Genomic DNA, 16663 nt, shown 5'->3' with positions numbered 1-16663 from the left:
CAAAATCAGATTTTTTTTTAAAAAGCAGTTTAAACCGGTTTTAAACAATCACGGGACTATTGCATTATACATGTGTCGATATTTAGAAAAACTTTGGCTTCCCGCTATCTCAAAAAAGTTCGAGCTCTAAAACTTTATCTGGAAACCAGAATTTTTTTGGCGAAAATCCGGTTTATAAAACTTTTGATACCTCTCCTTGCTGTTTCGCGTTCTTTCCCATTTTCTTCCATGTGCTTCTACGGGTGATAATTTCGTAATTTCTTAATAATCCTGTCCGTTATTTGCTAGACAGGACAATCGGGTACATGGCGGACATTCGCCATGTACCCGATAAGTCGCCAAATTTGACTTCATTCTTCTTTATCATTTTCTAATTCTGAAAGCGAGAAATTAATGCGATAAATGGCCAATTTTTTGCCCGTGCATTTTGTGGCTTCAAAACCCTTAAATTATTGTTCAAATCAGAACAATATCGTGTTATCAAATGATAACAACAACAACAACAACAAAAACCTCAGTTGCATGAGATTTTTGAGTCACTGCAGATCATAACTTGGATGAAAGTCAGACCCTTCACAGAAAAAAATATCCTGATTTGAATCCTTTCTTGAAGATGACTCTTGATAAAGTTTTCAGGTCCGATTTATTTTTTTCTTTAATTTTTAACAATTTAACCTTTATATTTTGCTAATTTGATTTGCTAAAAAGTAATGCTAAAACAGTATAGTGTAAAATTTTATCTGTCTAACTATTTATCCTTTTAAGTTTTTGCGTTCACTTGTCTTTTTCGTGTTCAATTTTGATAGACAGACAAACAAACATCTTGCAAATAGATTTAGTTCAAAATTTCATAAAAGTCTACATACGTAGTGTAAGAACCACTATCCATCTAGAATTAACGTAAAGATTTCACTCCGTTTGGTTCAAAGAACTTTTGATTTATCAGTTTGAGGACAGACACAATTCCAAGAATGTCTGACTCAAGAAGATCTGAAGCTTGCTGATTTGTCAGTTCTCGAGTTCAATTTTTTTTTTTTTTTTTTTTTTTTTTTGAAAAATTACCATACTTTTTTTATATATATTCCGAAAACAAGAAGATAAAAAAAATGTCTATTCCAGTTCATAGAGTTCAATCTTTAACTCAGAGATTCATCAAAATTTGGAAGTTGAATTTGTCGATGATTTAACACTTTCTATTTATATACCTGAGGATACTGTTACGAATCTGTAATGCTGCTTTCCAGCATAGTTGGTTCCACCATCGGGAAAAATGTCTTATAGTCATCTGTATTGGACGGAGTCCGGTGTCGCGTCGGAGGTTCCAGAGCTTGGCGACGAATTTGGCGACTTTGGCGCCAAAATAGATTATACCCGAAACATCGAGAATTTTCCCGAGCCGTCCAGTAGGAACCGAGATATGCCTCGAACGTTCCTGATTGGTTGAGAGGTTTCTAGCCCCGCCTCCTGAGACCTATAAAAGGAGACAGCCGCAGCTGCCACAGAGTAGTCGGAATCGACGGTGAAGAACTGGTCTTCCAGGGATAAGCGGAGCAACGGCGGAGTCAATCTAGTGCTGAACTAAGCTGTGCGATACTGCCTGCAGTAGAGTTTTGTTGTATGCTGCTCGTCTCGCCTGAAGATAATCGTCTTCTAAGCTGTATATAGTTGTTGTCTTTGTGCTGTCCTGTGTGTCTACGTGTAAATAAACGTCGTTGTTTTATTTTCTACTGCCGCCTGCTGATTGAGCGTTCTCCACACCATATCACTTCCACTATCCAAACGAACCCGGAAATTTCTTAACAATACTTTTTCACCTAGTCGCGGTCAAACGTAAAAAAAGGTAAGAGAAGAAAACAAAACGAATTTATTATTAAAGTTCTGCACAAACATGGCAATGATTAGGTATTGTCACAATGAAGATTCAGGAATTTGTCATATTTGTGAATTTATTTCCAATAGCCTCTTCTAAGAACGTTGCTACCAAAGATTTGACATGTACCTTAACAGTCCTTGGTAGTTTCTCATTAATCTGGTAATTCTCTGAGCAATTTAAGGAAAGAATATGTAGATGGAATGTTGAAGCAAATAGGGAAGAAGAGTGTTTAGGAGGAAGAGGAAGGAGTATGTGTTTGCATCTTAACATTTAAAAAATATTGAGTTATTGAATAGCATATCAATTGAATGCTATTGATTCAACTTCCAAATTGTTATAAGGTGTCCGTTATAAGATTTGTTAAACTTATAATTGCGTGTGCTATAATGTTTCTTGGTTGTTTACAAAAATTTTCGGAAAAAACCTTAAATAATTAATTAGAATTGAATTTTTTTCCTTGGTACATGTGGTTTTTTTTTTTTTTTGCAATTATTTCATGGCCCTAAGAAGGGCCATTTTAATTATTTCAACTTCGACATGACAGCCAGCCATCTCTTTGCCAAATCTCTAGCATCTTCCGTTTCTTTTTAACAACTTGATCAATTCTTTGAATAAAATCAGTTACTACATACTGAGTCCTTATCCTCCTTCATGGAGAATGAGGCTTAGAGCCGAGTGATTTTCATCTGTTCGCTATATTGATGAACTGACGAGGAATCTAAAGCCTCCAGACTAATGAAGGGCTTCAAATGAACTTTAAGGTCCATCTCTCATCACTTGCGGCAATGTTTCTTAAAGAGGGGGTTGCTTACCAATTAAGTTTACTAATATTACAAATACCTGAATCTTGGAAGGAAGTTTACCATTATGACAAATGCCTGAATCTTCGAGGTGTTTCAAAGGAACGTTAAGGTCTATCCCAGATCACTATAAGTAGTGTTTTTTAAAGAGGGAATTGGAAGGAAGTTTACCATTATGATAAATGCCTGTATCTTCGAGGTGTTTCAAAGGAACGTTAAGGTCTATCCCAGATCACTATAAGTAGTGTTTTTTAAAGAGGGAATTGGAAGGAAGTTTACCATTATGATAAATGCCTGTATCTTCGAGGTGTTTCAAAGGAACGTTAAGGTCTATCCCAGATCACTATGGGTAGTGTTTTTTAAAGAGGGAATTGGAAGGAAGTTTACCATTATGATAAATGCCTGTATCTTCGAGGTGTTTCAAAGGAACGTTAAGGTCTATCCCAGATCACTATGGGTAGTGTTTTTTAAAGAGGGAATTGGAAGGAAGTTTACCATTATGATAAATGCCTGTATCTTCGAGGTGTTTCAAAGGAACGTTAAGGTCTATCCCAGATCACTATGGGTAGTGTTTTTTAAAGAGGAAATTGGAACGAAGTTTACCATTATGTCAGATGCCTGAATCTTCAAGGTATTTCAAAAGAACGTTAAGGTCCATCCCAGATCACTATTGGTAGTGTTTTATTAAAGAGGGAATCGGAAGGAAATTTGCCAATGTTACAAATGCCTGAATCTTCAAGGGGTTTCAAAGGATCGTTAAGGTCCATCCCAAGTCACTGGTGGCAACGTTTTTTGAAGAAAGGATTGGAAAGAAGTTTATGAATATGACAAATGCCTGAATCTTCAAGGGCTTCAAAGAAACAATAAGGTCCATCTCACAGCACTGGTGATGATGTTTTTGGAATAGAAGATTGGGAAGAAGTTTACCAATATGGCAAATGCCTGAATCTTTATGGCCATTATGGCAAAGAGTAATCATTATTGTACACATCTTTTGGCATAAATTCGTTTTCTGTTCTTATCTTGTTTTTTATGGTTCATTGGAGCTTTAAGAATAAAAAAAATCCTCGTATTTCGTAGATACGAACACGAAGTAACGTTTCGAATAATAATAATAATACAATATGCTTTTCAAAACTTGCACAAGCATTCCAATTTTCAGTTCACTAATGAGACAGAGAAGACATAAATGTTCCGAATTTTCATTTCACTGACACCATGTGTTAGATCTCTCGATGGCTATGACCTTCATTATTCATGTTTGAGGTCAAAGATTAGCAAGGTTAAGTGCGTTAAGTGACTGAAGTTTGACTCTTAAGGTTTTTTTTCTGTTTATGCATTTTGACTGATTCTGTCAGATTGAATGATTTTGCTCACATTTCCATCAGCGGTAATTGACCTAAAGACCTTTTGGTGCAAGTAAACGGCTTAAAACCTTATCCTGTTATTACTTAAATTGTTTACTCTGATCATTAAGAATGCGCATAATATATTAACAAATGCCCAGATACATTCATTAAGCTTCCTTCAATGTAAGTGATAAATGTGAGACTAGATTCAAAATTAAAAAATAGTGACAACTGTGCTCAATTTGTAGCTTCAGAATTCTTTTCGAACATAAAATATTCGTTTAGTTTGGTTGATTTTTTTCTTTTTAGTTTTTCTAGAAGCGTACAATCATTTTAAAAATAGAATATTAAAAATGAAAAACCTTTCTTTAGATATATATTGACAGAAATTTTTTTAATCCATTTAGTTAATATCGTTCATTGAACCTCCAAGTTCGATTTCGAGATAATATTTGTGATATTGTAATCGATCCCTTTTTACACATACACGCACACACAAAAAATTGGTCTCAAGATTTTGATGAAATCTATGTTTCAATCTCCCTGAGTTCGAGAAGTTCGATTTGGAAATAAAGTTTGTCTATGTACAAATGATTAAAACTCATATAAAACAGCAACAAAAAAAAACTAATGAATTTTGATATTTGTTACTTTAAGATTCTAGATATGTATAAAAAAATAAGGATTACAAACCTAAAATTGGGAAATAATTAAAGAAAGAAAATAAGATATATTGGGAAAATTTTATTTAACTGCAGTTTTATTTTTAAAAAAATTAATGTATCCATAACGCCAATACTTTTCCGTTGTTGTTTCTTGTGGCACTTGCCACGGACAAGCCCGCTATTCGAAGACAGTTGATTTAAATCTGAGGGGGAGCATTTCTTGTTTTTATAGTAGCGCCAACTAGGCCCAAGAGTACGACTTAGCTACTCACGCATCACTCATTCGCTTGCACAACCCCTTTCTACAGGAGGGCACATTAACACATCTCACAGATAGAACAACCATGCCCAAACCGGGACACGAACTCGGGACGTCCAGATCACTGGGAAGACGCGCTACCCCTATGCCAGGACGCCGGCAATACTTTTCTAAAATATTATACATGGATTCGTATTCCACAATTAGAAAACTTGTAAATAGAAAAAAAAATGTCCTTCAAATGCCATAGATCTTGCTGATAAGATTTGTACCTTATGAGCTTCGGTCAACCCTTTTAAGGCAAATCAGTTTCTTACTTTCCATGAAATATAAAACATAAGATTATTCTGTTGGATATAATCTATATTAATACAGTAAAATTCTTGAACACTTTTATTTCCTTCTTTTCAAAATAAGAAATGCTTAAAATTTATCCCATCGTCTCAGAAATAGCAATGAAGTTTTGACTATGATGACAGAGCTTAAAAACATAGAGTGAATTTTTTTAAAATTATTTTCATCCTTATCAAAACAAATACATAATTGTCAAGAAAAATTAGGCTTAGGATTTATTTTAAGATGAATGAGTTCTGAGACTTTCATAAAACTTATAGATGAAAAATATATGGTGAAAGTTAATGAATGTTTAGTGATTTATGGTGGACGCTTTTCAAAAGTTCTATTGTTTTTTTTTTTCAAAACAAATACAGAGTTAACAAGGGGGATTAAAAAATTATTCAAACAAATGTCATGGAAGTTACCGAAAGTATAGATACTTCATAAGCTTCAGTTAGAGGCAGGGTAACAGACAAAGTCCCAAACTTTACCTTTTTTTATGAGCTATGAAGAGTCAAAGGACAGACAAAATGCCATATTTTCCCTAAATTTCACAGGAAAGTAAGTTTATACCATTTATCCTTTCAGATAAAATCAACTTATTTATTCTGACTCGAATGAGATATAATACATTTTGAAAAATTTCATTTCTTCCTCTTTAAAACAAGCATAGAGATATTACGAAATGTTTAAAAATACTTCCATTAAAATCATAGAAATTATTAACAGATTTATATATGATGACATTCTATGACTTATGGCATACAATGACATAAAATAAATAAAAGTTCAATTTCTTTCTACAATGATGTAGGTAAAGTGCTATTAAGAATGACTTGGAAAGAATTCTTTGAAATGCTATAGAAGTAACTGACAAGATAAGTATCTGATGAGGGTTCAACAAGCAGTTTAAAGACAAATAAAGCTCCTGACCTTCCCTAAAAATGTACAGGGAAGAAATATTATACCATACATCTTGTTGGATATAATGGATATACTTAGTGACATATGATACAGTTTTTTTTGAAAAAGACAATTTAATTCTTCCTCTTCAGAATCAGTACAGAGCTATTAAGAAGGGTTTAAAGAGCAGCATTCCCAACATTTTTCAACAAAGCCATCCTTATCACTCACACTGGGTCAGATGAAATGAAAAATGACGAAGAACACCGGCTATTATGTCAAACGGTCTCTCTTTTTAAACAGATGAAAAACAAGAAGGGTAAATGATGGTGGTCGTGCTGCAAAAATTGTGAAATTCTCCCCAAAATTTTCCTTCTCCGATATCAAAGAGAATAAAAAAAACCATGGCTGGAGGAAAAACCCATTCCAAAAGAGAAAGTCCAACGATAAAAGGAAGCTACAGATCCGCTTTGGAGCGGATAACCCCAGCTATAAAAACTAGGGCATGCGAAGGATCATTGGAGCGTTGGAAGATGTTGCAATTCTCACGAATTTCGGGGTGCTGTGCAGTTTGTTATCTCGGAGGAGGCACGTGATAGTGTTCTCGTGGGTCACCTTGCCTCTCAGCGACGTTTTACTTTCGATTTCGATTACGGTGTCGGGCGACCATATCTGAGACCCTGGGTATAATCAATTACGCTGACAGGTAATGGCCTGAGATGGAATTCTATACCTCCAGCTGGCCCCGATTGATCGTCATACTGGATAGGAGAAAATCCAGCTTATAAAAAATAGAAAAAAAAACTGTTTCTTTAGACCAAACTCTTGAACATTTATTGAGAGTCAAAAGTTTTGGTTAAATATGGAATGGACCCCATTAATACTAAACAGTGTTACGATATCTTAACAAGGTACAATTCAATTTTAACGGCAACCAACAAGCGCCAAGAAACAATTTCTCCAAATTATAAAAATATACTCAAGTGCATGAATATAAATATATAAATATAAAATCACGTGGGAATGACATGCTATATAATGTGACGATTAAAGTAAGCAAATTGGCGAAATTTTTTCTTCGCGTTTTTTGGTCGCCCGTCAAAATCAACAAGTATCTTTAACAGAATTATTCGGCATTCAGAGTAACAAATAATAACATGGAGATATCGTACAATATCTAATGCTAATAGAAGAAATGGCATTTCTGCAACCTCTTAATAGAAACATGAAATCCATTTGACTCCATTTAGATTTGTCCTTTCTAAATTTCTGAAGTATTATCTCATTTAGGAAAATTATCAAAGCAATTTTCGTCCATGAAAATTTTCTAGTAATGCTAATTAAATGTTACTTCAGAAATAACTATACTAATACTAAAACTAATACAAAATAAATGTTTTAATAATACTAGCCAGGTGGCTTCGCCCCCAGCTCGCTTTAAAGCCGATATTGTTTTCGAATCATGCATATCTTCAGGTTAGAGGAGTTTGCTGAGGAATTGATTCCCACTCTCTGAGCAACAAAAGTAAATGGAAACAAACTCTTTTTAAAAATGTCATGAACGAAAACATTCAGTTCCAAATAAAAAAGAAATATTTAAGGATTAGTTGAAATTCAGAAGAAATCTCTTCATAATTTTAACTTTTTGGGTAGGAAGAAAGAATTAAAACATGTAATTTAAAAAATTAAGCAAATTAAATAACAACTTTTTAAAAACCGTTAAGAGTTTCTTCGTAATTTTTCCCTATCTAATATCGCTGAATGCCCTATTAGTATTTAAAATAGGTAGTCTTCCTATAGGAATCTACCTAAAACAATGTAGGGTCTTAGATTTTCGGACGATTGGTATTCGAAAAAGATAAACAAATTAGAAAGCCTTTCATTAGTGTTGCCACAAACGGTGTTTCTAAAAGTAGAATTAACATATAATATTGTTTTAAATTCATTTGCTGTTATTTTAGTGTTAATTATGACATAATTAAAATTTTCATTAAATATTTTAGACAATATTGGCAAAACAAACCTCAAATGTCACCGGTCAGAGATTCGTTATCTATTAATCACAAAGCTAATAAAATACAATGTTATACAAAAAATTATATAATAGACAAATTATACATTATTGACAATCTTAGAGCCTGAGACAAATTTTATGACTAAATTATAAAGTGTTACAGTTGTATCCTTTCTTCATTGTGAAAACCAATTTGTTAACATAGGCTTCCGGTCTAAATTTTGTCTTTTGGTTCAATATCCCTTATATGTAGAATAAAATTAATTTACAGAATTTGCATTGCAACATGTTGAATTGGAAATGACAAATATTACTCATATGGCTTTTATTTTTCAATTCTGTATTAGTAACAAATAATAATAATAATAAAAGAAGATAAATAAAAATTCCAACAATAAATTTTTGATATTTTCACGATGCTGAACAATATTTAAAATAATTTCGAAATATCATCAATTCCTTCTGCTAAAAGGATGATGATGATGCCACATGATCTGCCGATCATGGAACTTAAAAGGGAGGGGTTTTTTTCCCATTTACTAGACTTTCCATTACTACCCATCAACGGAATTTATGTTGGAGAAGCAGGGTATTTTAAAATTCACTTCTAAGATTGAAAAATAAGTTTGGCAGCTCTTATTCAAACCAAATAATAAGAATGATTTTTCAATAAGCCTTTGAATGAATTTTTTTTCAGTAATTCAAAATCATAAAATAGTAATTTCAAACTTTTTTTTCATTTTTTTTTTCATTTTGTACAAGACCGTTCGGAGAACTTCATTATCACGAAGAAAAAAGTTTAAAATTATGATAAAAACTAAAGGAAGTACCGACAAAAAAATGTTACTCGTTAAGATCATGGAATTTATAATACATATATTAAAGCAAAAAAAGAAAAAAGAAAGCAAGAAGAAAAAGCTTTCGAAAAAGGTCTTAAAAGTTCATTGAAAAAACCTCACTAACACAAATAATTTAAAAATAATATTTAATTAAATCTCTAACATTGATCTAAAGGTAATGAAAATAAGCAAAATTCATTGGAAGATAGTAAAAATTCATTCATTGAAAGTTATTCATTCAAAATGAATGGAAGAGGAAACAGCACATTCGAATTGGCATAAAAATTAATAAAAAATACGTAACAACAAGAATTTTTTTTTTCTTTTGTTTAAATTACTAACTGGGTATCTAGCTGTATAAACTGGATATTTAAAAGTGGCGGATTTTTTTTTAAAGTAGCAAGAATTATATTCGAAAAGAAAGAATCTTGCATTGTAATGATTGATTCCTGAAGAACGAAAAAGTAAGATTCGCGAGCGTAAGCGTATTTAGAAAATAATGACATGTTTTTTAAGTGAAACACGATATTAGCTTTATATTTAATTTTAACCTTTTTTTGAATTTACTATAATAATATAATCGATTTGTGTTATAAATGGAAATCGCAGAATAACAATTTTAGAATGGATTTTTTTTGTTCGAATCTTATCTGATTAAAAAAAAATATTTGTAAACATTTTTCGAAGATTCTGTTTTTTTTTTATTGCAAAGTCGAATTTTTCAAAAGATAATGCAGATATTGACCTGAAACTTCTATTAATTATTTCCTTTTATGCATCAAGTATTTCAGTGGAATTCCAAATATTTCGATTAAATTTTAAAGAAATGAAAAATATATTTTTCAAATTGGTACTTCTCAAAAAATTACAAGCATTTTTCAAAAACATTTTTTAATGATCTAATAATGTTTTATAGCTCATGGCACATGTCTTTTCAATATTTTATTCTTTTTAATTTAAACTCTTTGATATTAGTAGATTTTATTTTATTGTGAGAAACCAGTATTGGACTCTCCGCTTCTTTTAAGGTAATATATCCGGTATACAATCTTTAAGAATCCTGTTCTGGATAGTTAACTAAACAACTAAAACTTAAAAATTGCTGTTATGAATTTTTTTCAGGAAAAAGTGCTATTCGGCTGAACTAATTATTGAATATAGAATAAGATGACTCTCAAGCACTAGAATATTGAGAGCACAGTCGATGCAATCAGTTTGTCAATGTTTTCAATAAAGCATTTGAAATTCTAAAAACTCATTCAAGTATGGCAAAATATATGGAAAGAAGAATTTTGTACTTCCTCAAGCACTTTTCAAATTAAATTATTTTTAACTTTCCCCTCTCTTTCCCGATAAATATTCCTTTGCTTTCTTCTTACCTTCTGTTTGCCTTTTGTTCTTTCCTCTCATATATATATTTAAAATAATCTAAAAAACAAAGGAAATGTTCCAGTTTTTTGCCCGTGAATTTCGCGTCTTTAAAAATCACAAATCAAAACAACATCATGTTCTCACATGATAAAAATAAACTTTTTGTGGGTGCTTATCAAAATAATGGAATAAACGAATACAAGTATCTTTATTAATAAGGTGTAGGGCTATCTTTGGCATGTAATACAGCTTTGAATCCCCTGGGAATCAAATCATACAAGTACTGAATAGGGTTTAAAGAAATATCGAACCATTCTTCACTAAGATATTCCGAAATATTCGGCAGAGATGCCGGTGTTGGATATTCATTCCGGATTATGCGCTCTAAAATATATTACAATGGGTAGATTATATTGAGGTCGGTGAACTATGCGGGCCATGGTAGATGTTTAATTTCATTTTCGTTTTCATCAAACCACAATTGGATAAATCCCATTGCATGAATAAGAGTATTATCATCCTGGAAAATTCCATCTCCTGCCGGAAAGAGAATTTGCTTCACACATCTGTCCAAGTCAGCTAAAACTACTCCATACTTCTCTTCATTGATCCTTTTTTTCAGGATTACGATTGGGCAGCAGAAAACCAATATATGGCTGCTCATGTCATGACAGATCCACCGCCATGTCTGACAGTTGGAAGAGGGCATTTACGATCCTATGCTTTTGTAAGTGTCTTCCAAAAATACACCAACCCTGTTGTGGGGGAAAAGTAGGAAAGTCGATTCGTCTGACTATATAAACTATTTTGCATTTACCAATCGACCAAGTATTGATTGAGTTCTGCGGTCACTTTGGTGCTGTGTTTTTCTTTTTAGACATTACAATCCGCTTCAATAACCGTCGATCTCTTTCACAGCTTCTCCTTCCGCCCACTATTTTCCTTTGCCGAGCTTGTCTTGCCGCACTGTATGTATGCTGTCATGATTTTAGAAACCTTATATCTAGAAATGAATCAAACCTGGGATGTTCCGGTCACAGTTGCTCCAACTAATTGGGCTTTTACAATTTATTCGTCCTCTTTGAAAGTCTATGTCGTCTGACACTTTACACTTTTGACAAAAATCCAAGACCCATACAACTTTATTAAATCTACCTCCTACTTCCTTGATATATACCTTTTATATTAAAAAAAACTGGCAGCTAGGATTATATTTTAATCAGTATGAAGCGTATTCTTAAATGTAACTTTTATTCACAGTTGTTTCGATTATTTTGATAACTGTCTTTACTTCAATATGCATTGCACTGCATGAGAGAAATCTCTAATCTACAATTACTTCACCAATTACACCAATTTTTATTTGATTTGAAAGTTCAGAAACTACCTGCTTCTCACCATCATCTATTTACAAGAGTTATTCAAAACAAGACCGACGCATAACCCCAACATCAATAGTTGTTCTGATTTCGCCAATTAAATTCGTCAGTTAGGAAGCATAGATAAACAATCATAATTCTTTATGCTTATTTTGCAATTATTACTTATAATAGTACTTTTATTTAATATGATAAGATGTCAATCGAAGGTGGATGACTTTATATAATTAATAAAATTAATATAATGAGCGAACAATTGATCGCCAAAGATGGCTAGTTAAATCTAGAAAATAATGTTTTTTCTCCATTTCGAAAATTCCAAAGACAAGAGATTTTTTAGAATTTGATAACAACAAAAATTTGGATACTGCAAATCAACCAATTTGCAGTATCACGAATATTTTACTTCTAATCATGTCTTCTTAATCCGTCTCGATGTGTCAAAAATCATTTTGTTTGGTTTAATAGCTAAGATTTAATTGCTTACTTTCTTTTAAACGAAGTACACAAATATAAAGTATTATAATCATTAAAAAAATGAACCTTGATATTTTGAAGAATCACTAAATACAAAAACTGGTTCCTGAAATTATGTTTATCTGGCGCTCTGTTTACCTATCTTAGAGATATCGTGTTTAGAACACGATAAAACGATTTGATGTAGCCAGATGAAATTTGATATGTCTCCTTTAAACAAATTTTATGAATTTTGTTCAATTTTGAACAAAAGCAAATCAGAAGCCTGGTAGGCTGGCTATTCGAGAACATTTGAACACAATAGCAACAAAAGGACAGAGATAGGTATTATATATAAAATTTATTAGACATGTTTAACCATAGTAGCACAGAAATATTGTACAATATTGTATGACATAGATCTATATTCGCAATATTGTTTAATATTGTAGAATACTGTTTAATATCATATAATATAGCACAATATTGTACAATATTGAATGACATAGAGCTATATTCGCAATATTGTACAATATTGTATGACATAGATCTATATTCGCAATATTGTTTAATATTGTATAATATTTTTTAATATTATATAATATCTAACAATATTGGGCGACAGGTTGTGCTACGGAACCAGGGAGCATCTAAAAATTTAGATCTGCATTAAACTTTAAGCTATTCCCTCCAGGAGTTATTGTATGTCAGTTTGTACTTTCAAATACACATAAACGCGATAATTCAGAAACTCAATGATTTATTTACATGAAATTTGGTATACTGTTTTAAAATTTAAAACACAGATCAATGTCAAATTTTACACCAAATATGTCAAAAGAATGATCGTCTATTGGTTGGTTTATTTGTGTAAACCAACAATTTAAAAACACAGCAGCTTAGATTAATAAAATTTGTTATTTTATTATTTTCTCGTATATTTAGTATAGCGAAAGTATAGCAAGCGTCAAAAAATTCGAACTCGAGATTTTGACAAATCTCCACATTTTAGACCCCCTTGAGTTCGAAAAATACATGCTTGGAAAATGTCCATCTGTCTGTCGATATGTGACAAAGATAACTCAAAAAAGCCTTGAGCTTGACAGGATGGAATCCGGTATATGGTCTGTATACTAAATTTGCAGATTTCTGTCAAATTTTGAGTAAAATCCATTCAGAGGAAGTCTGTCTGTACGACTCTTCAATATAAGTTAACCCCTTAAAGGACCATTTTTTCCTAGTCATATTATGTTAAAATATTTTCAGGCTTGAAATTAGAATAAGAAAAGGGTTTCATTTAGCTTATTAGATCAATTTAATTTGATTAATTCATTAATTTGGTTCATTAATAATTAAGTAACAAATCAAGACACATCCTTTTGTCTGAGATAAAGAATTGAAGCGTCTAAGTTTCTAACTCCCTAAAAAAATTTGTCAAAACTTATACCAACCTACATAATTTCAAACAAAGATTGATAAATTTGGTGGAAAGCCTACTTTCCACGACCCTAGAAAGGGTTAAAACGATAACTGCAAAACGAAGAGATCTGGATAGATGAAATTCTGTACACATATTTAACGTCTATAGTGTAGACATCTGACAAATTTTGTACCAAAACCAACAACGGGTTGACCATCTGTCGATCTGTGCTTTCAGAAACATGCAAACGTGATAATTCAAAAACTCAGTGACTTAAATATATCAAATTAGGTATGGGATTTTATAACTACAAACGCAGTTTTGTGCCAAATTTTTGTTTCATTCGTTTGAGAAAAACGTGTCTAAAACACAAATTCGATTTTTGGATACCATCAACTCATGCCAGAGATTAATCGACAGGATGACACGATAGATTCAGTAAAAATACTAAATTCACGCCAAAGATGAATAGTTCGTAACTATTGTATGTCAATGGCATGCAATAAGCCAATAATTACGCCAATGGCATGCAATAGTTTGACAAGTTTACTAGAGAGTATGCAAGAAAGTGCTGGAGAGATCACATCCCCTGGTTTTTATTACTAAATTTATAGTTTTGAAGGAAACTGAATTAGGAAAGGAAATAAAAAAAGGGAATACTCACCAGAGATTTAAAATTTTAAACAGGCGGGGTGAAAGGGTGATAGGTTTTATTAAAAATATGCTAGAACATTTTGGGGACTCTACTTTGCTCAATGCCACCTTGCTCAATTTGCTGCTTTGATTATAAGATTGCAGTCCAGGTTTGAAATCGCGCCTGGATGTAAGTTCATTCACGTGCGCGGTTAGAAGCGCATCCAGTTCTCTAAATCAGGGTTTCTTCAACTTTGAGTACGACCGCAAAGAAAGTCATAACCGTAATTACGCAAAACGGTGCAAGGGTCGAGGAAGGCTTCCACTATATCTTCTTCTTTCATTATAATTTGTTTTCATTAAATTACAACCTGTTTTGAAACTGCAAGAGAGTTGCTTATGGAATAAAGCTCATTATTTTTGGGCTGAATTTGCGACCTTTTCCCCAAATTTTCAGTCTGCCTCGGAGGCCTTTTATACCCACGTGTTTAATGTGTGTTATGAGCTCTTATGTTTTTAGGCTTTTATGAAAAAAGATGTCTAAACTTCTATCTTTTAATCGTGAAGCAGAAACTTTTGGAAACATAAAGCGTTTTGGAACGTTTGTAAGCGAACGTTATCAATATCAAGACTTTAGTGGACTCAAAATTGCTCTTCTATCGTTAAATGGAAATCTTTAACCCACACTAGTGTAGAAATCCTGCTTCTTCATATTTGTAAGGAAAATAAAATATAAAAGCATCTTTCCCCACAAGAGTTTATGTTAAAAAATGTTTGAGCATCTTTACTCAAAGAAATCTTTCCTTTTTATCATTCAATGAAAGAAGAAAATGATAGTCTGATGTATTGGATAAATTAATAAAAATGGGTTGAATTTCATTAACACTACTGTTGAAAATTTTGCAAATTTTTGTCAAAACTGAGGGCAATAATAGCATGCCATTTAAGACTGCTATTATTAAAACGCCTTTGTTATTTTAAAATGGTGAGAATATTACTTTTATACAATTGAATTCCGACATTTATTCCAGAAAAACTTAAAAATATCGCATAATTTTTTTATTTTAAATTTCTAAGAAAAAACATATTAAAAGAGAAATTGCTCCGACATGCTCATTCCCATTCTCCAAAGTATGTGTATGCCACATTTGGCTGTTATAGGTGAAATAGTATGACCTGTAGTTATACACACACAATCTCCTTTATTATTTTAGGAGCTTCTAATCTATCATAATACTTCTCATACTCTGTATGGAGCCTGTTATGGAGCCGTAATTACGCTCCATAACAGGCTCCATATCATGACGTATCACTAAATACGTCATGATAAACACATGATTCGCTCCTAAATTGGCAGTCGAGAGTTTTATCGGTAGAGCTCTGAGTAGAAATGGAAGATATCAGAAACAAATTTTTACACTATTAAAAATTAATTAAAAATAAACTATTAAAAGCATACTAGATCTTTTATCTTTTCTTTAATGAAGAAAATATTAAAGCTTGTTTTTACAAATGAAGCGAATATTGATAGCATTAGATCATTAGTATTGATTCTCTTATCTCAGTATGGGGAGAATCTCATGGAATTATCTTTCCATAGGAAATAGAGCAATTGAAACTAATTGCTTGAATTTAAATCCGCAATGATGGTAAAACATCAGTTATGCACTGCATATCATTCTTCTTAAATCTCTACGGATTTCAGGATCTTCAGTTTAGAAATAATCGAACAGATTTTTAACAACACTTCAATTCTCCAATACACCATTAATTTAAAACGAATGAAATAGAATATTATGTTTCTTTTTATTCTGCAATCTCTTATTTTCTAGATCTGAATTGATAAAGGAACGCACACTGAAATATTCCAGATATTGGCAAATAATTTCTATTAAATACAAAGCAATAAATATTAAAAAATTGTTTTCTTTAATATTTTTTATTCTTAAAATAATAAGGAAATGCCCTAAATCACTTGACTGATTTTGCTAATTTTTTGTCTCATTTAAAAGCTCTCGACATCTAAACACCTCAATAATGATCGTATATCTTTTTCGCCTCCGATTTTGTTTCCCTTCGCAAAATAAAACATTGGCATAACCAGATTTCTCAACAATTCGACTGATTTCGCCAATTAATTTCGCTATTTTGATTGCATAGTAAACCAATCAAAGTGGTCTACATTTATTGTGAAATTACGTATAGAATTTATGTCCCCAAATCAACATCTGTTCTAAAAATTGTATCTAAAATCATTCAAGTTCAGGTAAGTCAAAACACTAGAAGGTCCGAGGTTTTCTTTCTAAGATATTAAATATTCTTCACTCCTTTCCTACGAAAACTGCAATGGCAACACATGTTCTGAA

The 16663-nt window shown here is 32.1% G+C and overlaps 1 long non-coding RNA gene across 1 annotated transcript in view; it reads right to left on the bottom strand.

Annotated features, from left to right (window-relative positions):
- The window catches only part of LOC129976320 (uncharacterized), a 134025-nt gene extending 119591 nt beyond the window's left edge, over window positions 1–14434 (bottom strand). Inside the window, exon 1 of the long non-coding RNA XR_008785127.1 lies at window positions 14329–14434. This is a non-coding gene — a long non-coding RNA (uncharacterized LOC129976320). The remainder of the gene's footprint in view (window positions 1–14328) is intronic.
- Window positions 14435–16663: the final 2229 nt, after the last annotated feature.

This window comes from Argiope bruennichi, chromosome 7 (assembly GCF_947563725.1).
Source record: "Argiope bruennichi chromosome 7, qqArgBrue1.1, whole genome shotgun sequence".
NCBI lineage: Eukaryota > Metazoa > Arthropoda > Arachnida > Araneae > Araneidae > Argiope > Argiope bruennichi.
This window is presented reverse-complemented; position numbering and strand designations above follow the sequence as displayed.